The sequence below is a fragment of the Rhinatrema bivittatum genome, chromosome 9 (assembly GCF_901001135.1).
Source record: "Rhinatrema bivittatum chromosome 9, aRhiBiv1.1, whole genome shotgun sequence".
Classification (NCBI taxonomy): Eukaryota; Metazoa; Chordata; class Amphibia; order Gymnophiona; family Rhinatrematidae; genus Rhinatrema; species Rhinatrema bivittatum.
In genome coordinates this window covers 117,312,561-117,337,140 of record NC_042623.1, presented here as the reverse complement: position 1 = coordinate 117,337,140, position 24,580 = coordinate 117,312,561, and the positions used below count along the sequence as shown (strand labels likewise).

At 42.5% G+C, this 24,580-nt stretch overlaps 1 protein-coding gene across 6 annotated transcripts in view; it reads left to right on the top strand.

Annotated features, from left to right (window-relative positions):
* Positions 1–24,580, top strand: part of LOC115099482 — a 126,239-nt gene that overhangs the window by 37,848 nt on the left and 63,811 nt on the right. For 5 of the 6 annotated variants that reach the window (XR_003858794.1, XR_003858793.1, XR_003858795.1 and 2 more), the window contains 2 exons: positions 2,760–2,899; positions 10,443–10,504. The gene's annotated coding sequence lies outside the window, so the exon portion shown is untranslated. Of the gene's footprint in view, positions 1–2,759; positions 2,900–10,442; positions 10,505–24,580 lie in introns of those variants that run through there. The other variant, XR_003858792.1, reaches the window with a different exon arrangement.

Here is a 24,580-nt window from a genome sequence, read left to right as displayed (position 1 = left end):
GGGGCTAGGGGAAGGCAGTGCGGCTCAGTGTGCGCAAGGTGCACATATGCACGCGCCCACGCACACCTTTTTAAAATCTACTCCAAGTGTATAAGCTTTGCTCGTACTTTGTCATTTGAAGTCCTTTCCTGCATCATATCTGGGTGTTAAATAATGTTAGCTAGAATGTTTTGCATTACATGTCATTAATAAAATATCTAATCCAAAAAGTACCCACTGGAATATTTTAAATGTTTCAAATACCAAAAAATGTTTTGTTTTTTTTACTGAACAATTTTTTTAAAGTGCAATTATTTATCCTATTTTATACAAAAAAAGCCTTAAATAACTATTAAGTACTAGAGATGTGCATTCGTTTTTTCCGAACTGGAAAATTTCAACGAAATTGTCCAATTCGGCATGTTTTGGGGACCCCGAAAAATGATTGGGATTTTCCCGTTTTTTCACAAAAGTTTGTATTTTGGATTAACAAAAAGTAACAAAAAATAACAAAATCTAACTGTTTTTGTTAGTGCACTCTAACGGGGAGTTAGCGTGCACTAACTCAAAAAACGATTTTTCACGAAAAAAAAACCCCAAACCGCAAAAAAACAACTTTTTCAGTGGCGGACGAAAAAAGACACGAACACAAAATACGATTCATATCTCTAAAGTACCAGCTACACAAATATATTTTTAGTAGAAGTATGTTTTTCTTTGAAAGGGAAAACCTCAGATAGCCACTGTGGAAGACTTCAACTTCCTCAGTATTTTAGCATAATGCTTCCAGGCAAGCTGCCATCACAGGAAAAAAACCTTTCAAGAAAACTCTATATGTCTGATAAACTTTAAAAATCTTTTAGAAATTCTAACCAGTATCTTTGAATAACTTTGTAAACACTTAGGGGTACATTTTAAGAAACAGCGCGCGCGCGTACCTTTGTTCGCACACCAGGCGCGAACAAACGTACGCTGGATTTTATAAGATATGCGCATAGCCATGCGTATCTTATAAAATCCGAGGTCGGCGCGCGCAAGGGGGTGCATATTTGTGCAACTTGCGCGCGCCGAACCCTGCGCGCGCGCTGCCCGTTCCCTCCAAGGCGGCTCCGAAATCGTAGCGGCCTCGGAGGGAAATTTCCTTCCGCCTCCCCCCACCTTCCCCTCCCTTCCCCTACCTAACCCACCCCCCGGCCCTATCTAAACCCCCCTACCTTTGTCACAGAAGTTACGCCTGCTCGAAGCAGGCGTAACTTTGTGCGTGCTGGGCCAGCTGCCGCGCACCATGTTCCGGTCTGGGGGCTGGTCCAGAGGCTGCAGCCAAGCCCCCGGAACGCCCCTGATCCGAAACCACACCCACGGCACAGCCCCCGGATGATGCGCAGACTGCGTCACGTCCCCCGACACACCCACCCTAAGATAGCCCCGGAAGCCTATGCAATATAGGCTCGGCGCGCGCAGGACCGTTTTAGAAGGGTTACGCGCATACCTTATGAGCGTAACCCTTTTAAAATCTGGCCCTTAATGTTCTTAAGATGTACATGAAGAAAGAATTTCACTTTAGTGCTGTGATGCTTAATTAGGGATCGATTTTAAAAGGTGTGCACATCCATGTGCTCACAGTTCCCGGCACATGCACATGGATGCGCCGATTGTATAACATGTGCACGCACGCGCATGTGTGGGTGGATCGGCACTCGCCCACGCAGGATGGGAGGATTTTGTAATCTATGCATGGCAACATGATTGGCCCTTTGCCCAATTCCCTCCCAATCTGCTCCAATTAAGGAATGGAATGGGAGGGAACTTTCCTTGACCCCTATCTACCTTTCCTCCCTTTTTCCTCTCTCCTCCCTGACCCCCAACCTAACCCTAGCTAGCGTTTTTAACTTACTTGCTCCTTCGACAGGGCCTAATGGCCACTGTTCTGACCAGCCCTTGCCCGCCCAGACCACACCCTAGCCCACCCCTTTTAGCAGCCTGGCACTTCTGCATGTATCAGGGGGTTATGCATGTGGCCGGACCATTTAAAAAATTCATGTGGCGTGTGCAGGGCCTGGCCTGCGTGTAACCCCTGAATTTTATGTGCGCGGGCCTTTTAAAATTTACTCATTAATGTCTAATAGAATGACAATGATACTTACCTTACTAAAAAAACAATTAATCCAATACAGCAGCTATGTTAATCCTCATCCTGCCAAACATAAAGCTGAGATGACCATGTTTCGCTAATCATGCTGCATCAGGGCTGTATCACAAAAACTTTATGCAACCTCTGTTTGCTCATTTCTTCACCTGCTCGGCCATCTTGGATTTTGATTAATAAAATATCTACCATAAATATGTTAACCTTTGTTGACTTTTTTTTTTTAATTGCATATCTAAATAGTCTTCTTTGCATAATTTATTTAATTGTTTTCTATTGGGATTTTTTTTACATCAACTGGAGAAACTACGCAACAAATGCAGCTGAAAAAAAGCCACTTTAATTCAATAAGTTGTGAAATGCCAGGAAGATCTATCTTAAGTTCCCCTGACTAGCTGACCTCTGTCAAATCATTCTTTTAATTTGTGCAGTAGTCACATCAGGAATTTTTCATTTTCTTTTTTGTAATTCATCATTCAGGTATCAGTCTAACTTTGTTCTCCAGTATATTTCTAAAAATATGTCTACTATCTATCTGTACATATGTACTATATAACAATTTTGGTGACTTTGGGTCAGGCTCATAAGTTGCTATTTTGTAGTTAATAAAATGTATCATATGTTTTATCTCTAGTCATCTTTTTCAACTGAGACCTGTGCGAAAAATGTCTGATCTGAAGACACTCTGTCTCCTGTCTTCGAGACTATCTTTTGGGGAAAGAGAACACTTGAGAAAAATTGACAGAGAAAACTCCACTCCTCTTTCATATGAAGGTTTCTACATTTCATTTTTTGTAGCACTAAAGAAGCAGCATTGGTTGTAGTGTAGTCCTCATTTAACTCATTGCATCAATTAGAGTTGAAAGCAAAAGAAAGTTTAAACCGAGAACATAGAGGTGCTATGCAATAAACTTTAACATTCATAGTAAGGCCTTCTCATGCATGCTAAAAATGGTATGCTTTGCAGAAAGACCTTACTGAGCATATTAAAGTGGTCCTAAAAGGCATTTGTGCAGACTCAACAAATATTCGTAAAACTGCATCAACATGATTGGTCTTGTTCCTTCCTTGCCCCATACCCAACCAACTCCTCTCTGTATGACTTGAAGTATAAAAAAATTTGTTGCTTTGTATTTTTTAATGGAATTGAAATGAATGAACCAAAAAATCAGTTTGTTTTTTTTTTTATTTCAGTTTGTCTATAAGAACTGAACCAAAAATCAATTCATTTAACACTTTTTTCCCATTTGGATTAAAACAAATGAACATCCCTAGCGTGCAGCCTAGCTATAAGAATATTGGATCAGCATTCTTTTTACTCATCTGTAATCCTCCCAACATAATTGTTCTAAGAAACATACTAGATCTATTTTATGATACTCTTGGAACAGAGAGGATTCACAGGATGGTACCTGCTTTAAAGGGAAGGGTTCTGTAGTGTAGGGTTTCCCAAACTTGTCCTAGGGACCCCACAACCAGTCAGGTTTTCATGATATCCACAATGAATGTGCATGAGAGAAATTTGCATACATTTATTATGCATTGTAATGCAAATTCAATATCATGAATATTCATTTTGTTTATCATGAAAATCCAATTGGTTATGGGGACCCTAGGACAGGTTTGGGAAACCTTGCAATAGTGAATTAATCAGAAGATCGTTTCCTATGGTATGCTGATGAGAAGCCACACACAATAGGGATGTGCAGAGGGACGCCATATGATGCATTCAGAATTCGTATTCATCGGGGGGGGGGGGGAGGCAGATACATTGCATTTGGCAATGCGTACGTACATGCGTTAATTCAATTTTAGCCGGGAAACGAATAAGAATTAAGTACAACCCCCCCAAGACTTACCAAAACTCCCTGGTGGTCCAGCAGGTGTCCGGGAGCCATCTCCTGCACTCATACCCTCGGCTGCCGGTATTCAAAATGGCGCCGATAGCCTTTAACCTTCTATGTCAAAGGGGCTACCAGTGCCATTGGTCAGCCCCTGTCACATGGTAGGAGCAATGGATGGCCGGTACCAGGGAGTTTTGGTAAGTCTTGGGGGGGTCAGGAGGGTGGGGGGTTTGTTTAAATTGGCTCCTTTAGACAGCCGAATAATTCGGCAAAGATTTGTTGTATTCGTGGGGAATCGCGATATGTTTCGCTTCCCCACGAATACAACGAATATAGCCCTATACATTGCGGATTACAAATACTTAGGAAACGAATGCACACCCCTAACACACATTTCAATACTGTCCAGCATAGGATGCTCATAAATAAAATGACCAACCTCACAATGAATCCCAAAGTGGTGGTCTGGATTAAAAAGTGGTTGATTGACAGATGACAAATGAGAGTGGTAAATGGAATTTACTGAGTGGAATTCCTAGGGCCTAATGCCTCAGACAACAGTTCTGAAGCCAGTTTTGTTCAATATTTGTGTGAGAAATATTGTGGAGGGTTTAGAATGAAAAAGTTTGTCTTTTTGCAGATAACACTAAAATCTTCAACAGAACATGCATCCCTGAAGGAGGAGACAGAATGCTCCTACCATGTGACAGGGGCTGACCAATGGCACCGGTAGCCCCTGTGACATAGTAAGGGCAAAGGCTATCGGCACCATTTTGAATACTGGCAGCCGATGGCCCGAGTGCAGGAGATTGCTCCCGGACCCCCGCTGGACCACCAGCGCTTTTGGCAAGTCTTGAGGGACCCTCCTGACCCCCACAAGACTTGCCAAAAGTCCAGCGGGGGTCCAGGAGCAACCTCTTGCGCTCGGACCGTCGGCAGCCAGTATTCAAAATGGCGCCGATAGCCTTTGCCCTTACTATGTCACAGGGGCTATCGGTGCCATTGGTCAGCCCCTGTAACATGGTAGGAGCACAAGATGGCGCTGGCCATCCAGTGCTCCTACCATGTGACAGGATCCGGCCAATGGCATGGATACCCTGTCACATGATAAGGGCAAAGGGTCATCGGCGCCATTTTGATTAGTGGCAGCCAACAGCCCGGAGCAGGAGATCATGGGAGATCGCTCCCAGGACCCCCACTGGACCACCATGTACCTGTAAAAGGTTTTTTGGGGGGTCGGGAGGGTGGGGGAAGCTAAGGGGTTACTTTTAAAGGGTCGGGTGGGTTTTTTTTTTATCGGCTGGGGCGCAGCCGATAAACAAAACCGCGATCGGGCCTGATTGAAAAAACCCCCACATGTGAATCGGAACCGAAATCCGAACCGATTCCGGTTCCGATTCACATCTCTAATAATGAGCCTGATGTCAGGGCTGGGAAAAATAGTGGAAACAATTCTAAAGATCAAAATCAAAGAGCATATAGAAAGACATGGTTTAATGGAACACAGCCAGGATGGATTTACCCAAGGGAATTCTTGCCTCACAAAGCTGCTTCATTTTTTTGAAGGGGCTAATATACTTGTGGATAAAGGTGAACCAGTAGATGTAGTGTATTTGGATTTTCAGAAGGCATTTGACAAAGTCCCTCATGAGAGGTTTCTAAGAAAAGTAAAAAGTCATGTGATAGGCAACAATGTCCTTTCGTGGATCACAAACTGGCTAAGAGACAGGAAACAGAGAGTAGGATTAAATGGTCCATCTCGTAGAGGACCTACAAATCCCCACTGTCCAGACACCTACGCCACTGCTGCTATCGATACATGGCGAGCTACTTCCCGGTGAGGTCTCTTATTCTATTCAACTTATTCATCTCCGCATGGGGTTGCTCCACTCGGAGACTATCTCCTTCCTGGTCTTGGATAAAGCTATACACCCGGTAGTATTTGGAATACCATGGTTACAGACGCACTCACCCCAGTTTGATTGGAATACTTTGGAACTATCCCAATGGGGAAGAGATTGCCATGGAAAATGCCTTCAACAGTGGTCATACCCATGCCATGCCTGACCACTACTACTTCCCTTCCAGGCCTACCTCAGCAATACTCATCCTATCAAGATATGTTCACTAAGAAAGCAGCAGATACTCTGCCCCCTCACCAATCCTTTGACTGCGCCATCAACTTAGTACCTAACTCCGAACCTCCCAGAGGAAGGGTGTTCCCACTTTCTCTGTCTGAGACCCAGGCTATGTCAACCTATATTCAAGAGAACTTGGCGAAGGGTTTCATTTGGCCTTCTAAATCTCCAGCCGGAGCTGGATTTGTTTTGTGGTTAAGAAGGATGGATCCCTTCATCCATGTATAGACTACTGTGGCTTAAATGAGATCACCATAAAGGACTGCTATCCATTGCCATTGATCTCTGAACTCTTTGATTGGCTCCAAGGGGCCAAAATATTCACAAAGCTGGACCTCAGAGGGGCATATAACTTGGTCCAAATATGCCAGGGTGATAAATGGAAGACAGCATTTAATATCCGTGATGGCCATTTTGAATATTTAGTCATGCCCTTCGGCTTTTGCAATGTCCCAGCTGTATTTCAAAACATGATGAATGAAATCTTCAGGGACATGTTGTACAGCTGTGTAGTAGTATATCTCAATGACATACTGGTTTTCTCTCAAAACCTACAGAACCATCAAGTAGACATCACCAACGTTCTCCAAAGACTTAGGGATTACCACCTATAAGCCAAATTAGAGAAATGTTCTTTCCATCAGGAATCCATTCCATTTCTAGGCTATGTGGTATCCAACCAGGGATTCCAAATGGACCCTCAAAAAACCAAAAGCATCCGGAACTGGCCCCAACCTACTGGTCTTAAGGCTTTGCGAAGTTTTCTCGGATTCACGAACTACAACAGGTCCTTCATTCATCACTATTCCACCTTGGCCGCGCCCCTTACAGCCATGACGCGGAAGGGAGCCAATCCCTCTCAATGGTCTACAGAAGCCGTTGATGCCTTTCAGAAACTTAAAGAGGCGTTTGTTCAAGAACCATGTCTACGCCATCCAGATCCCCAACGATCATTCATTGTCGAGGTGGATGCTTTGGACGTCGGAGTTGATGCTGTCCTTAGTCAACACAGTGACACCCATACCTTACATCCCTGCTCCTTCTTCTCTCGGCGTTTCTCTCCTGCCGAGTGGAATTATGGGATAGGAGACAAGGAGCTACTTGCCATCAAATTGGTGTTTGAAGAATGGCACCCATGGCTCGAGAGTGCACAACACCAGATAATGATTTACACCGACCACAAAAATCTTGAATACCTACGTCATGCGCAACGCTTGAACCATAGACAAACTCGCTGGTCCCTATTTTTTTTTCTTCTTCTGTTTATTAAAGTTATAAGAGACATGCAAAATTGAATGGTACATCTTGAAATGTAAAGTAAGATCACAAAATGTAATACAGATACAATCATTACAGCTTAATGTGCAGCCTAATACAATACAGCTTTTTTCGCTTCCGAGTTTGTACTCAACTCCGATTTGATTTCATACTGAAGTATCATCCAGCGGACAAGAATACCCGGGCAGACACTCTCTCCTATTCCTTCATTCCAGAGGACGTCCTGGATACACCACGACATATCATTGACCCTACCCGGGTACTTCTCTCAGCCACATACACGGTTCCAGCCGGAAAGGCAGAGGTGCCTCACTCTCTCAGGAAGAAGATCCTCATTTGGGCCCATGACTCTGCTTGCAGGCCACCCTGGACAATCCAGAACGCTCACCACCTTACAAAGATACTATTGGTGGCCCTCTATGAAAGAAGATCTACGGGCCTATGTGAAGTCACGTCCTACCTGTGCAAGACAGAAACCTCTGGCCAGCTGTCCCTGGGGATTCCTCCAACCACTGTGTGTGCTCCTAGTGAACCGTGGACACACATTGCCACGGACTTTATTGACGATTTGCCTTTGTCCAACGGCAATAATACCATCTGGGTCACCATTGACCACTTTTTTAAAATGGCTCATTTTGTGGTATTACCGGCTTACCATCTGCCCCGGAATTAGCAAAGTTGTTCATCCGCCAATTCTTCCGTCTATATGGCATGCCAAAGCACATTCTCTTGGACCAGAGGGTTCAGTTTACGGTTAAGTTTTTGAGATCCCTGTGCAAGAAATTTGACATCTCATTGGATCTTACATCAGTTTACCACCCGCAAGCCAACAGACAGACGGAGAGAATGAACCGCACGCAAAAACAGTTTCTCCGGGCTTATGTTAATTCCAGACAAAGCGACTGATCCGACTTGCTCCCCTGGGCTGAATTCGCACTGAATTCTCATCAGTCTGCTTTAACGGGGTCATCACCTTTTCAACTAGTTTATGGACGTCAGCCACTACCTCTGCTACTTATGCCATTATCAGTAGCTTCCCCTGCAGCCCAGACATCGGCGCAAGAATTACATCAGTTGTGGGAACACACAAAATGACTTCTCCAGAAGGCTGGACAACAGGCCAAGAAGTTCTATGATGCCCATCACAGAGCCGCTCCACAGTTACAACCTGGAGGCAAGGTATGGCTTAGTACCCACTTCATCCACCTTAAACTACCATCAGTTCGATTTGCACCAAGGTATATAGGACCCTTTTTAGTTCTCTGCCACCTGGGTCCAGTCACGTACAGTTTGAAGCTACCACCAGCACTCAGAATACATAACGCCTTCCACATCTCTCTTCTGAAGCCACTCATCTTGTCGGAATTCTCCAGGAAGACACCTCAACCCCAGCCTCTCACTGCCGAAGAAGACATCACTTATCAGGTGGAAGACATCCTTGATGTAAGAAAACATGGCAGATGGCGGGAGTATCGTATTTCCTGGGAAGGATTTGGTCCTGAGGAGAATAGTTAGGAGACTGCATGTAACATCCTCAACAAGGAGTTGATCCAATAATTTCACAGGTCAACATTCTAGGAAGCCGAAACCCCCGGGGAGGGGCCCTAAGAAGGGGGGGGGGGACTGTTACACCTTTCGGTCGCAGATGGCTGTGACTTCTCATGCTTACCTCTTTTCTCCCTGCATCGTCAAGTCTGGGAAGAATGGCGGTCTCTGCTAATCCCTGCCGACCTCTCCGGCGTTCCCGGGATAGCGTGCTGCCGATCGCCATCTTGGATACGGAATTACTTAGGCATATGCGTGCACACAAGGGCCTCCTTTATACAAGTCATGGTGGGAACATCGGGGGTGTTCCCTCCCGATGTCGTCAATCTGCTATTGTATTTAACCTGACCAGCCCTTGCCTTCTACAAGTTAGCAAGGAGTTCCGTCTTGCTGAATCCACCTGATTCGAGGACTTCCTCTGACTTTGGTCTTGGCATCCAACGCTCTGAGTACCCACTCCTCGGGGGCTCCCCTGCATTCTCAGCTATTCACTCCTTGGAGGGCCTACCTGCCTAACTGCTACCAGACCTGCTTCTCAGGTCTGTCTCTCTCCTGGAACCATCTCTTGTGAGTACCTCTACTGACTTCTACTATATGAACTGTATTGAGGATTTCCCATGGTGTACCCTAAGCCTCGGGCCACTGCCGCCTTTCCTTCAGTACAAGCTATTCAGCATTTCCTGCGCTGCAGAGTATTGACACACCAACTACGGGAGCCACTTCTGGGTTCCGGCATCTCTACTAGTTCTTCAACATCTACTGTACAGACATCCTCGGCATACCCTGCTCCATGGGCCACTACCAGATCTGTATTCCTGACGTGCCTACACTCGTCAGAGGGGATCCCCGGCGTACCTCGCTCCATGGGTCATTACCGGATCTTCTCATCTGTGGCCTCGCTCTGGGTATTCCTCATTGCTCAGGACTGTACTATTACATCTTCAGCTCTGTGGACATTACTTTATCCTTCCTTCATAATAAAGTCTCTACTTCTAGCTGTGTTCCATGCCACTGAGACTACGCCTGCTGATGGTGAGGCTCACAGGGCTCCTCCCTGTGGGTGGAAACACCTCTCATCTCAGCCCAGGGTTCACATTCTTACAAAAACATAAACACATATGCAATATTGGGTTGCTATTAACTTTTGTATTAATTAATGCTCATTCGATTGTGAAATAGATTCCTATACTTAACGAACTAGTTAGACATGAGAAATCAGATTGTATATGCATTATGGAGATATGGTTTAAAGAAACATAGTTCTTTTTAGTCAGCTAGAGTTAGAGGGATATGATTTTTTTTTAAGAACAGATATTGGAGAAGGGGAGGAGGATTGATGATATTAGGAAAAAAACCCTTGGGTTTAAAGAGGGAGGAGATTGAGATTATCTTTACTTATGAATGACTGTTTATGAGGTCAAAATGTTTTAATATATGTCTGTTTTTTGTTGCGACTGTTTCTGCTCGACGTCTTCACTCCACCCTCTTTACCTCTGTGGCGACTCCCTCCAGGTCTGATGGACGGCTGGCTGCCGCGGTGTCTCCCTGCCGTCTCTCTCCGACGTCCCCGGACCGGCTCGATGCTACAGATCCGCCATGTTGCCTGAAGCCTAGGGTGTGCACTCCGAGTGAAGTACCAGAAAGGGCGTGAACCTCAGGGGCATCCCCCTGAGATGACATCATCCGCTTCCGATATTTAAAGGTCTCTGATATCGCTGACAAACCGAGTTAGCAACGAATGATCGAACGAACAAACTAATTGTTCTTGGAGATTTTAACATGTAAGTGGATATGGATCCACTAACATCAGCAACTGAGAATTTTTTTAGAACAATTGTTGCATCTAATTCCACCCTCAGATCAGCAAGTGCTTCAATTAATGGTGATGCATCCTGCATAAGTAAACCTGGGGGACAGTAAAACTGTCATAACCCGCTATGTTGGCAAAAAAGTGTTGGGCTATAAAGCTGGGCATACTATTGATTTGGTTTTTATTAATAGATCTAAAATTCATGAAGCTGAAGAAAAAATAGAAAATAGAAACATTCCTTGGTCAGACTACAATGTGTTGAAATTAAACTGGTAGTGCAGGGGAAAAGGGAATTGGGAATTGATAGATGTGTTTTCCCATGTAGGAGTATTATGAGTGTAGAAAAGTTAGGACAACAAATGATAATTGTATTGGAAGAGATGGATTATTCCTCCTCAATTAATTCCTTCACTGAAAGGGGAGAAATGGCACAGTCGTTAGCAGATGAATTGGCTCCAGTCCGGTAGTGCCATGTAAAAAGTTGTTTAAAAGAAAGCCTTGGTATACCCTGGAATCAGATGGGAGAAAAGACTTCTTCGTCAGTTGGAAAGAATAAAGAGGAAGAACAAGAGTAGTGAAAACGAGAAGTATGAAAAGCAATTGGAGAAATACAGGGGTGCTATTGAGTTTAAAAAAGATGCTTTTTTCTAAAAAAAAAAAAAAACCCAAAAAAAACCATGAGGAGAGATTTAATAGTAAATTTCTTTTTTCAACAGTAAAATTTGTCACCTCTACACCTAGTGGGAGGGAAAATAAAAATGGTCAGATAACATCAAATTTGTCTGTGAATAGGTTTGCTGAGGTTTTTTTGAAAAAAAAAAAGAAGATATTTGTAGTAAAATATCAAAATGAATGCTAATTTTCCCATCCCTTAGGTATCAGCAGTATCTCAGTAGGAAACCTTTGAACCGATGTCAGTATTGGAGGTCCAAAAGAATATTACACAAATAAATCTATTGAATTGTCTACATAATCCTAACAAGTTTAATTGTTTTAAGGAGACAAGAATAGAAATTTTACCATATATTACCAAGTTAGTGATTTATCTTTTGAAGAGGGGATTATGCTGGATCAGCTGAAAAAAAGTGATAGTGAAGCCATTATTGAAAAATGAGAAATTGGATCCAACAAATTTGACAAATTATCAGCCAATATAGTCCCTTTCCTTATGGCTAAAGTGTTTGAAAAGGTAGTATATAAGTAACAAGATAAATATCATAATCTGTTGTTGAACTCTAACCAATACAGGTTCAGAAAGAACCTAAGCACTGAGATGCTGTTTTTATCTCTAACTGATACAATTTTAAGGGGCTATGATTGGGGAAAGATATCTGTTGGTCCTCCTTGATATATCAGTGGCATTTGGCACAGTTGATTATAGGTTATTGCTTCACTGGTTATCTAAATTGGGTATAATGGGTGAAGTGATAAATTTATTTGCATCTTTTCTTTCAAATAGAAATTTTCAAGTAGTCTTTGAAGGGAAGCCATCTTGTTGGTGGGAAATTACAACTGGTGTTTTCCTCACTCTCCCAGACACAACTGGCGTGGGAACTTTGCAAGCTCTTGCGAGTGCAGAGCAAAGACTTAGGTGGGGAGGGGACAAAAATCCCACCCGTTTTAACTGTGTGAGAGAGAAGTGTGGTAATGGTGCTGAAGGCAAGTGTGAGTGACAGAGAGAGAGGGAGGGAGACTACGTGAGGGATTGTGTGTGTGTGTGAGAGGGATTGGGCGTGCGTGTGTGAGGGACAGAGGGAGAGTGTATGTGCAAGAGAGAGAGAGAGGGAGGAAGCCTATGTAGGGGGCTGTATGAGAGAGAGATTCTCTACCCCCCCCCCCCCCAGCTCTCCATTTATAGGTTAGAGTGGAAGGGGTTGAGTGTAGAGGGGAATGGGAGAACAAAGGAGTTGGGGCCTGTAAGGATAGAGTGAAAGGGGTCTGAGCCTGTCCCTCCGCCACCGGGGAAGGGGGGAGGGAGTTGGTATGGCAGGACCATTACGCCTTGCGAGATCCCCCTTGGCTACCGCTGCAGCTCCTACCACCACTGCCACCTCTGGCTCTTCGTGGTGCTGGGGGGGGGCGGAACAGATCAAAGATGAAGGAGGAGAGGGGACAAAAATCTCGCCCGTTTTAATGGGCTTAATGGCTTGGACTACATATTTTACGATTCCATTTCAATGTTTCCGATTGCATTGCATTGCATTGTTAAATTGAATTTTCATAGATTTTGATTTATTTTCATTTTGATTTAATTATTTCATGTGACATTGCATTGGAATTGAGCTGTGTCATTTACCATACTGTTTATTTAGTGAGTATAGTTTATGTTTTTTCTTTTTCATTTCTAGAATTATGCAGTTTACATCTAGACACATGGACATATGTTGCATGTTCTAGAGTAGGCAAACCAGACAATCTCTATATCTGCACAGACAATGGAACAACACAAAATATTGTATACCCACAAGCATTGTGAAATTAAACATATTTGAAACGTGCGCTTTCTCTTTTCTTTCTTTTCCATTTAACCAGACTGAGCCACAGCAACGGGTGGCCGGGTACAGCTAATAAATAAATAAATAAGAGACTGAATGGGAAGGAGAATGGAAATGAGGGAAATTTGAGAGAATAAGAGATGAGAGGGGAGTGGCAGGAAGAGATTGGAGCATATTGCATTACATTAACAGCATATACAGCTACATAAACATGCCTCAGTAGAATCACTGAAAAAATCTTTAAAAGAAAAAAAAATTGTACCACAAAATATTAGAGCCTTCTACTCAAAAGAAACCTGGGAACTGCCTCTGGAAACCTAGGCCTTGCCCTATGTGTTATCAGGTGAATGAGGCTTAATTGCTATTAGGTAATATTCCTCTTTTAAAATGTTTTCTGGATTGTACCCATCTCTGCTTTCCCTGCAGCTGCTTGCTGGGCTGTCAGAATTTGTAATAGAGACTTAATCTTGTCCTTGTGTAACCTGGAAAGGATCTGTTTGTCCCAGCATGTTCTCCCTCTCCTGTTTGCTCATTCGCAACATATGTGCTTGCTAATGAACTGTTTCAAGTTTTAGGAGCAGAAATTCTGTTGTAATACATGAGGTAAAGCACTTGAAATGATCTAGCATGGAAATGGCTAATTTTGTGTCCATGAGGAGGGACTGGTCACAATTTTCATATGTTCCTGATTACGAGTATTAAAGATATCTAATAGGAAGAAAAAACATTAAATGAAATCAATTATTGCATCCTTAAATTCCTACTCTTGCAAATATAGTCTTCAGCAAGGTAGCAGAACAGAACGAAGCTGCAAGATGTGAGCTTGTCACTCTAGCATGGGAAAAACCAGCACTGTAAAAGAGAGGCTTCTATGCAACCCAAACTCATCAATGTGAGAATTGATCTGCTGCCTGCACCTATGAAAGCTTACTGGAAGATAACTTTGCTGCTGATGTGCTATTGTACTATAATCCAACTACAGTCTGAAATGTCTGTCAAGGTATGATAGCATACCCTCCCCCAGTAGATTTATCAAGAATGCTTAAATATAAAGGGCTTGATTCACCCTCAGGGAGTTTGGGCCTCCACTAAATGAATAGCAGCTAAAAACCAGATTTTCAGTGAATTTCTACACTCATTAAAGGGAACATTTGGCCTCTATTTGTGCTGTTTCAAAATGCTCAGAAGTTATTAAGAAGCAATACCTGAATATTGACAAGTTACTAAATGTGGCTTGAGGAGATATATAATGGATTGCAGGATTATTGTGAATGATTTTATAATCTGAGTTATAGTGAGACTGAGCCTTGATAAGCGTTATAATAATATTTAGCCAGATTCCTCTAAGGAAATCGATCTTATAAAATCATGGTCTGTGCATCTGTCTGTCTTCTGGTCCCCCTTTAAGTATGTCTGTCTTTCCTAATACCCTTTGAACAAATTTCCTTCAAATTTCTGCCACAAAGGATCAGCAACCCATGGCATACAGACTCTTTTTATATATCTCTGATGCCCTTTATATAGAATCCAGATTTAGGGGTGACTGATTTCCAAAAAATTGATTCTATAACCCCTATTGCATTAGTTCTTTTTTATTTAATGGAAACTGTTGTAATTGTTAAGGAATTAAAGTCACATGTTAGGATTTTTTTATTTGCCCAACTCTGAATAAAAAGTAAAAAAAAAGTATTAAAGATGTACTAATTGTACAATCTCCTATAAAGTCTGAGGTCAATATTCAAAGCTAGCCAAAGTAACTAAGGGGGTCATTCATCAAATCACATTAAGGTGTTATCTCAGGCATTAGGGTGATAATGCCATAATGCATGCCATAAATATCACATCATGAAATGCATATGCATATTTGAAAATTTTACCTTGATGCACTCTCTGCCTACCATCTATGAAGCTAGTTCGAGAGTACAATATACAAATCTCATCTTTGTATACCTTTCATCACTCTAAATCACATAAAATCTTCACTGATGTCTACTGTGCTGTTCATACGGCTGACTGTGCTTATAAAAGTGCTCCCCAAAACCTAGCTCACCACCAAAACCTCCCTCCGAGTTACTAGTTGGCCCTTTTACAGTGGTATAAACAATTGACTTATATGAGAGCTTTATAAAGTCTCTCTCTCTTTCTTTCCTCAGTGTGAGGTATGATAAATTAAATGTGTGTTGAGGAAAAATTACCTAACTATGCCAGTTTTTTTAAATTGCGGGCACTATTTTTTGCAATTTTATAGCAAAATGAATCTAGGCCTTAGCTGGATATAACTTATGCGACTAAGTTACAATGTATATTCAGCGGCATGGCTAAGCCATTGAATATATGCATATATATGTGCACTTCACCTGATAAGTCTACCCAGCTATGCTTAGACTTGCTCAATGGGGCAACTAAACTTATATGTTCACTTATAAGCTTGACTCCGAATATCAGTGGTTAGGCATATAACGTCTAACTTGCTCCACGCCCAATCCACCCAATGCACGCCCACTTTTTCTGTGCTTACGTTTTAGGCATATAAGGGACTTGTATGGCTAAGTGGTGGCCACTGAACATGGGTGCATATCCAGCAGCCGCTACTTAGCCACATAAATCCCACTTATCCAGCAAAAATAGCACTGAACACTCTCTGAATATTGACCTCACTATTATTAAGGAGAAAGATTTAAAATTGAATATTGTTTGCAAGGATTTCCTGTAATTATTAGCCAGGGCTATCTTGCTGATGAGTTTGCATTCCATTTAGATTGTGATTTGCTTATTAAAGCACACTTTTGTATAAAAATAAAAGCTTTCCTGATTAGCAAGTTAGAATCTTTCCAAATGTGTACCAGGCTACACAAAACAGAAGAAGGTTCCCTCATATGAGTTATTTTGAACGTAAGGGGTAAGTTCTCCCTTAGATATCCAGATAAGAATAAGTTAATCAACAAGGATCATTCTTAAATCATTTTTTTTTAAATCATGACCAGTGTCAGGAAAGTAATGTGATTGCCTTTACTGATTCCTCTGTTTCTTTGTTAGTAAATTAACTCTCATCTTACTTATGTGTGTGTTTTTGCCTACTTTCTTATTTTTTTGTATATGGTAAAGATATTTACTGCTTTATATTTCAATCGTGTAGCTAAGTTATTTTGATGTGTCTGAAGTTATTGAGATCTTGGAACTCCCTACGTTCATTTTTTTGTGGACTTAATTAAAGGACAGTACACTACAGTACCTGAATGTAATCCGCTCTGTCTTTTTAAAGCTCGATCTTTAAAAAGTGCTTCAGGTGTGATCTGGTAAACTATAGACCAGAAAATCTGACTTCAGTGTCTGGAAAAATCATGGGAACTATTCTATAAACAAAATCACAGAACATATAGAAAGACATAGTTTAATGGGACAAAGGAAAATCTTGCCTCACCAATCTGCTACATTTTTTTGAAGGAGTTAATAAACATAGATAATAATGAGCCAGTGGATGTAGTGCACTTGGATTTTTAGATGGTGTTTGGCAAAGTTCCCCATAAGAGACTCCTATGAAAATTAAAAAAGTCATGGGAAAGGAGGCAGTGTCCTCTTGTGGGTTGCAACTGGTTAAAAGCTAGGAAGCAGAGAATAAAACTAAATGGTCAGTTTTCTCAGCAAAGAAGTGTAAACAGTGGAGTGCCTCAGGGATCTGTACTGGGACCGGTGCTTTTTATTATATTTAAAAATGTTCTGGAAAGGGGAATGATGAGTGAAATGATCAGATTTGCAGATGACACAAAATTATTCTGAGTTAAATCACAAGTACATTGTGAAAAATTGTAGGAGGACCTTGCAAGAGTGGAAGACTGTTCATTTAAATAGTAGATGAAATTTAATGCGGACAACTGCAAAGTGATGCACTTGGGGAAAAAAATAACCAACACTGTAGTTAAATGACGTTAGGATCCATATTAAAAACTGCGGCCCAGGAAAAGGACCTGAGCGTCATAATGGACAATACTATGAAATCCTCAGACCGGTGTCTGGCAGCGGTCAAAAAGCAAACAGTGTTAGGAATTATTAGGAAAGGAATGGAAAATAAAATCACGATTGTCATAATGCCTCTATATCGCTCCATGGTGAGGGATCACAGGGAGGGTAACTTTTGAAACTGGCACGCTTGTGCACATTTGCGCACCGACAAGGGCCTGTGTCCAGGGGTGTGGCCATTTTATAACATGCACATACATATGCACAAATGTTATAAAATAGCCTGGCTGTGCATACATATGCATCAAATTTTAAGTGAGCATGCTCTTGTGCATACAAATCCCGCCTCTTTTGCATTATTCAGGGAATTTTAAAAGGGGCGTGGGGCGATGCCATTCCAAGTTTTAACAGTTTATCCCCAGTTCTCCAGTTAAGAGATAGTTTAATAGCCTTCACTACTCCCAGTTAGCCACGACCCTTAAAATGCCACAGATCTGCCTAGGTTTTTTTTTTATTATTTTAACTTACATGGCATCCATAGCAGAAGTAAAGTTACATGGCATGGGACTTCAGTGTGCACCGGGTTGCATAAATATTTACACGTACATCTCAGTTCCATTCCCTGAAATACCCATGCCCTGCCCAGACCACAACCACGTCCAGCCCTTTTTGAAAACTTTCAAGATCTGTGCACCGTGGCATTTTCAGGTGTATCTGACCAGTTTTTAAAATATGGACAGCGCATGTGAGCCCAACTTATATGCACATGCCTAGATTGATGTGTGTTCTGGGCTTTTACAATTCACCTCTTAGAACACTATGGAATAGATTTTAAAAGAAGCGCACACATATATACGCCCGATTTTATAGCATGCGCATGTTATAAAATCCGGGGTCAGCATGCACAAGGGGGCGCACAATTGTGCACCTTGCGTGCGCCGAGCTGCGCTGGCTTTCTCCGTTCCCTTCCCTCTAGCCTGACCTTTCCACCCCTTCCCCTAACCTTTCTCCCCCTAGCCCTACTCTAACCCCCCCCCATCTTTATTTTACCTTTTGCGCCTGCCGGCCGATTGCTGGCACACGATCTCTGACACAGTGGCAAATGGTTTTACGCGCGCCGTCGGGCCTTTTGAAAATAGGCCCGGCATGTGTAAATCCAGGAGGATTTAAGCGCTTAAGTCTTGGAAAATCTCCCTCTCTGTGCAGTTCTGGTCGCCACATTTCAAAAAAGATATAGTTGCATTGGAAAAGGTACAGAGAAAGGTGAAAAAAATGATAAAGTGGATGGAACCGCTCCCAGAGGAGGAAAGGCTAAAGAGGTTGAGACTGTTCAGCTTGGAGAAGAGAAATCTGAGGGGGGATATGATAGAGGCCTACAAAATCATGAGTGGAATAGAACAGGTAAATGTAAACTTGTTATTTACGCTTTCAAAAACTACAAAAAGTAGGGGCACTACATAAAGTTAATAAGTAGCACATTCAAAACAAATCAGAGAATATTCTTTTTCACTCAGGCCAGGATTTTAAAAGCCCTACGCGCGTCAGGCCTATTTTAAAAAGGCCTGGCCATGCGCGTGTATGTCCCGGGGCTTCAAGAAAGGGGCGGGGAGAGGGCGGGGCGGTCCAGGGAGCGGGAAGGGGATAGAGGCCGCTGTGTTGGGGGATTGCATTCTGGCCGGCTCGTGCAACCTGCGTCTGTCCCGAGGCAGGCGCAACAGGTAAAACAAGAATTTGGGGGGGGGGGGGTCTAGGTTAGGGCTAGGCAAGGTAGGTTAGGGGAAGGGAGATTAGTGTAGGGGGTGGAAATGGGGGAAGGCTGTGAGCATCAGCTCAAGAAAGTTGCACTAATGTGCACCCCATTGCGTGCGCTGACCCCTGCTTTTATAACATGTGCGCTAATACGCGCGCATGTTATAAAATTGGGCATCCATGTGCGCGCCGGGTGGTGCGCGCACATGGACGCGCACGCACACATCTTAAAATCTACCCCTTAAGGAATAACCACTACTTATCAGTGTGCAACAGCAACATGGGATCTATTAATTGTTTGCGATCTTGCCAGGTACTTGTGACCTGGATTGGTCACTGTCAGAAGCAGGATACTGGGTTTGATGAATCCTCAGTCTGACCTAGTAAGGCAAATATTCTTGTATTCGGCATAAACAATCAAAGAAAACAAGAACAAAATAAAAGCCTACAACAATTGGAGATCCAAGAATATTCAATAGGAGGTATGAAAATCAGAAAACCTGTATTGATGGACTAGCCCTCTGGAAAAGCCAGATCAGAATACGAAAAGGAACACATTAAGCCAATTGTTCCTTCATTAGCCATTTACTAATCGGTCTCCGAAAGTTTTCCAACTGGATCAAAAAAGCAATATGTTTACTGGCAAAATTTCACTTTATATTGACATAGGTATTTTAGAAATAAAGCAACTCGCAGAACAAGAACCTTTGGCTTCAAAGAAACTCTTTTGTGGCACGTTTGTGTTACTTTAGAAACAGGAAACAGAAATATTACATCCAAAAAAAGTTTTCATTTTTGGGGAATAATATATTTAATATCCAGTCTTTATCGAACTCGAACATTAAAATCACAAGTAAGGCGCAGTACACAAAGACCCTGTTAATAAAGTTGATGATAGATTTGCAGGGTATCTACTTCTGTTCCATTCTAAGCCTCAAAGGATTGCAGATGTTTATTCCTATAATTAACTCCAGATTTTTGAGGAAAATAATAAGAACATATACCTGGAGTTGGATAACTTCCAGAATATGAAGAATTTCTTTAATATAACTTTTAAACATATTTAGGTCAATATTGACTGATGAAGGCAGGATGAAGTTAGTTGAGTAAACTTACTTGGCTAACTTTGGCCAGGATATTCAGCAGGAAACGAAACCTGAAAGTCTTGCTGAAATTCCCTGGTTAGATTTAAAGTTAAAACTAAGATGACAAAGCATGAACTATCCTAAATCAGAAAATAATGAAACAAAAAAACAGGTAAAAGCACAAATTATTGAAAATACACTGAACATTCTTCAGTGAGAGTGTTATCAGTATATCAAGGTGCCTTTTTATTTTTTTTTTGTAGTGGGCTATAGACATTATTATTCAAAAGCACAGTATATTAAATCATTTACCAATCAAACATGCCCATTAGTGTCAGTTTGACACTTTTTTTGAGTGGTAAATGATTTGGTATCCTGGGCTTTGGAATGAAAACGTCTGTAGCCCAATACAGGCAAAAGGCAGCAGATGCGTTATTCAGCATTTTAAATTTACCGATACCACACACTGAGGAATTTTCAGTGCACTCTGAAGAGTTTGTGCCTTTTGTCTAATTTTACAAAAACTCAGGATTAAAAACTTTACCTGTTATTTTTGTCATAGGTAGAAAGTTAACCAGGTAAGGGCCTCATTTTCCAAGGAGTTACCGCGTGTGATAATTCCGCAAACCGCACTAACAGCAGTTAACGCGATTTGCGAATGCAAATTTTTAATTTCATATTCAGGGGCGGAGCAAATGAAAAGTAGGGAGGATTTATTGTGTGCCGTGAAACAACCACACTGTTAGTGTGGCCAATAACCACACCTCTTTCATTTGTGTTACAGGCCGGTAAAGGTTTATTGCAGTTCATGATGTTTCCAACAGGCCTGTTTCAGTATGATGCAGGCTAAGAGAGAACGAGAGAGAGAGCACCTTGTCATAGGGCTGTCTCCCTAGACAGGTATTTGTATCCCTATGGGAGGCCCACCTAGTAACTCGAGGTGAGGTTTAAGTATTAGTGTAGGGGGTAGGGGCCACTTTCACATTCAACATGAGACGTATGAACAGAACAGTGGTCTCTTGTGAAGATTTGATGACCTACGGAGTGAGGAAACTCACTCCAAGATGAGATTTGTGCAATGTTCTCTCCACCTAGCTTGTTGTTACCCAGGTAGAGAGTCCATCAAGCTAGGTTGAGAGAATATTGCACAAATCTCATCTTTGGGTGAGTTTCCTCACTCCGTAGGTCATCAAATCTTCACAAGAGACCACTGTTCTGTTTGTACGTCTCACATTGAATGTGAAAGTGGCCCCTAACCCCCTACACTAATACTTAAACCTCACCTCGAGTTACTAGGTGGGCCTCCCATAGGGATACATATACCTGTCTAGGGAGAAGGCACTATGACAAGTCTCTCTCTCTCTCTCTCTCTCTCTCTCTCTCTCTCTCTCTCTCTCTCTCTCTCTCTCTCTCTCTCTCTCTCTCTCTCTCATACTGAAACAGGCCTGTTGGAGACACCATGATATAGTGCAATAACAGTCTTTTGCATAGCTGATAGTGCAATTTGTGATACATATGCTTATTAGCATAAGCTACACCCCTTTTTGGTATCGCATGCGATACCAATGCAATATTGGAAAATGAGGCCCTAAGTTTACCTGTTTCACGGCGTCCTCGCTGGGGCTGCGCCTCCGCGAAGGTGCTTGAGGATGTCCTGCTCCTAGGTGCGCTCGCGCGCCACTTGGGTTCCTTTCTAGCCCGTTTCCCACCAGTAGTGACTCCACCCAGTTCCTGACGTCAGATGCCGTGGCCTTGATAAGCCGGCCGCGGCCATCCAGTCCTTAACTTGCAACGGGTTAGCTTCCCGGTTTCCTGTTGCGCTGTGCCCCGGAGTGACTCGCTTGGCTTCGTCGCTCTGTTCCTGCCACAGTACCTGCTTGGTTCCTGCCTGCCTGGCACAGTACCTGCTAGGTTCCTGTTTACCTGCTACAGTTCCTGCCTGGTTCCAGTACCCAAGTCTTGCTACAATTCCTGCCTGGTTCCAGAACCCGAACCCAGTTACAGTATTGCTACTGTCCTAGTCTGGTTCCAGTTACCTGTCCTGATCCATGACCCGCTTATTTTATTTATTTTATTTATTTAAAACATTTTATATACCGACTTTCACAGACAAAGTCTGACCAAGACGGTTCACAACATCAAATATGAAAAATTAAAAGAAAAACTAAACAAAAAAACTACATTAACAAAACAAAACAAAAACAAAATCAATAAAATGTAAATAAGTAAAGTAATAGATAGAAAAAAAATACAATATATAGTTATAATCCCTAATTCTTTAACAAAACTATACTAAGTTTATAACAAAACAAGAAAAGTCAGAAAAAGATAAGAAACTGAAGACCAGTGTTATCACATGGTTAGTAAGAGCAAGCTATTAAGGTTATATGTATAATATACATCCACTAATATCATAAAGATCTTTAAGGATATGTATTCACTTCCTCAATTCCTGCAAAAGCCAAATTTAAATAGGTAAGTTTTCAATACCTTCTTGAATTCATTGTGATCGGTAATTAGTCTTAATGTATTTGGAATCGAGTTCCAAAGTATGGGTCCCGCCACCGAAAACGCTCTCTCTCTCTGGTTATATTCAATCTGGCCAGCCTAACCGTGGGAACATCAAGTAGGTACTTGGTGGTAGATCTAAGATTTCTAGTAGGTTTAAGTCTTAAGTCTTAAGTCCCAGAGGCCGGGCCCCTACGGGCTCCTCCCGGGGGAGTACCAGCTTCCAGGGTGAAGAGCATGTATGTCCCGCCTGAACATCCGCCTCCCGGCCTGCTATTCATTAGAGACATTGACCATCTATTCCCAATCTCCAGCAGGTCGGCCCAAGGGTCCACTAAACTGAGACTCCCACAACACATGCATGAAAGAGCATGACAAAGGAGCTCCTTTGTGTGCTCCTTCATGCACAATGAGGGATGATGAGGTCATACCATCTGGATTTTTACCTCCTGAGTTGAGTGCTAAGATGTCTTTAAATATATCTGTGATCTTATGACAAGGTAGATATGATTATTTAGTTAGGCCAATTCACAAGAATACTGCAATGTGAACAATTTTTTTAAATTTCTGTCCCACATGGGCAGACCACTAGGAACTTTTCAGACTCGACTGTTCAGTTTATGGGGGACATTTATCAAAGTGCTATATGGCGTTTTTTCATGCAAAAAACACCCTTAATGCCTTAACGCATGTGAAAACGCCATTAACATGTGCAAGAGAGAGAGAAGCTGGCGCTGATGGCCCTTTGCCCTTACTATATCACAGGGGCTACAGCTGACATTGGTCGACCCCAGTAACTAGGTGGGTCTCCCATAGAGATATAAATATTAGGGATGTGAATCGGGCTTCGGACGATTAAAAATATCGGACGATATTTTCAAAATCGTCAGAAATCGGGGGATCCCGATAAGAGAACCCCACAATTTTGTTCCTGGGGTTCTCTTATCATTTTGGGGGAGGGCGGGAAAAACAGCACACCAAAACAATCCCTAAACCCACCCCGACCCTTTAAAACTGTTCCCTTAGCTTCCTCCACCCTCCCGAACCCCCCCCCAAAAAAACTTTTTACAAGTACCTGGTGGTCCAGTGGGTGTCCCGGGAGCCATCTCCCGCTCTCGGGCCGTCGGCTGCCACTAATCAAAATGGTGCTGATGGCCCTTTGCCCTTACCATGTGACAGGGTATCCGTGCCATTGGCCGGCCCCTGTCACATGGTAGGAGCACTGGATGACCCGCACCATTTTTAAAGATGGCGCCGGCCGTTCATTACTCCTAACATGTGACAGGGCCTGGCCAATGGCACGGATACCCTGTCATATGGTAAGGGCAAAGGGCCATCGGCGCCATTTTTATTAGTGGCAGCTGACGGCCCCGAGAGTGGGAGATCGCTCCCGGGACTTCCACTGGACCACCAGGTACTTGTAAAAAGTTTTTTGGGGGGGGGTTCGGGAGGGTGGGGAAAGCTAAGGGAACAGTTTTAAAGGGTTGGGTGGGTTTTTTTGTTTATCGGCTCGGGCACAGCTGATAAACAAAACCGCGATCAGGCCGCACAAAATAAAAATTAACGATGTGAATTGGAACCGGAATCGGAACCGATTCCGGTTCCGATTCACATCTCTAATAAATATCTACCTAGTGTGAGGGCATTATGGCTAGGTTCTCTCTCTCTCTCTCTCCCCTCCCTCCCTGATAGCTAGGCCAGCTCTCCAGGAGCTTAAACATGGTCTTCCCAGTGGTTGTATGTAGGAAATACAACAATTATGGCACTTATCACAAAGTGCAAAAAAGTTATCACAATTTGCACTAAGATACCACTTCACATAGGTATTAGTGCAAATTGTGATAAACTATTACCATAAAACACATCCCTTTCCCTATCGCATGCGATATTTAGTACGTTTTGTTAAATCCAGGCCTAAGTTAGTTAATGTGCAAGCTATTAAGAAAAAGATTTATGTGATACATGATTTAATTATCAACCAGAAACTGGACTTTTTCTGTATCACTGGAACCTGGTTATTGGATTCCAACCAATTATTGCTTAAGC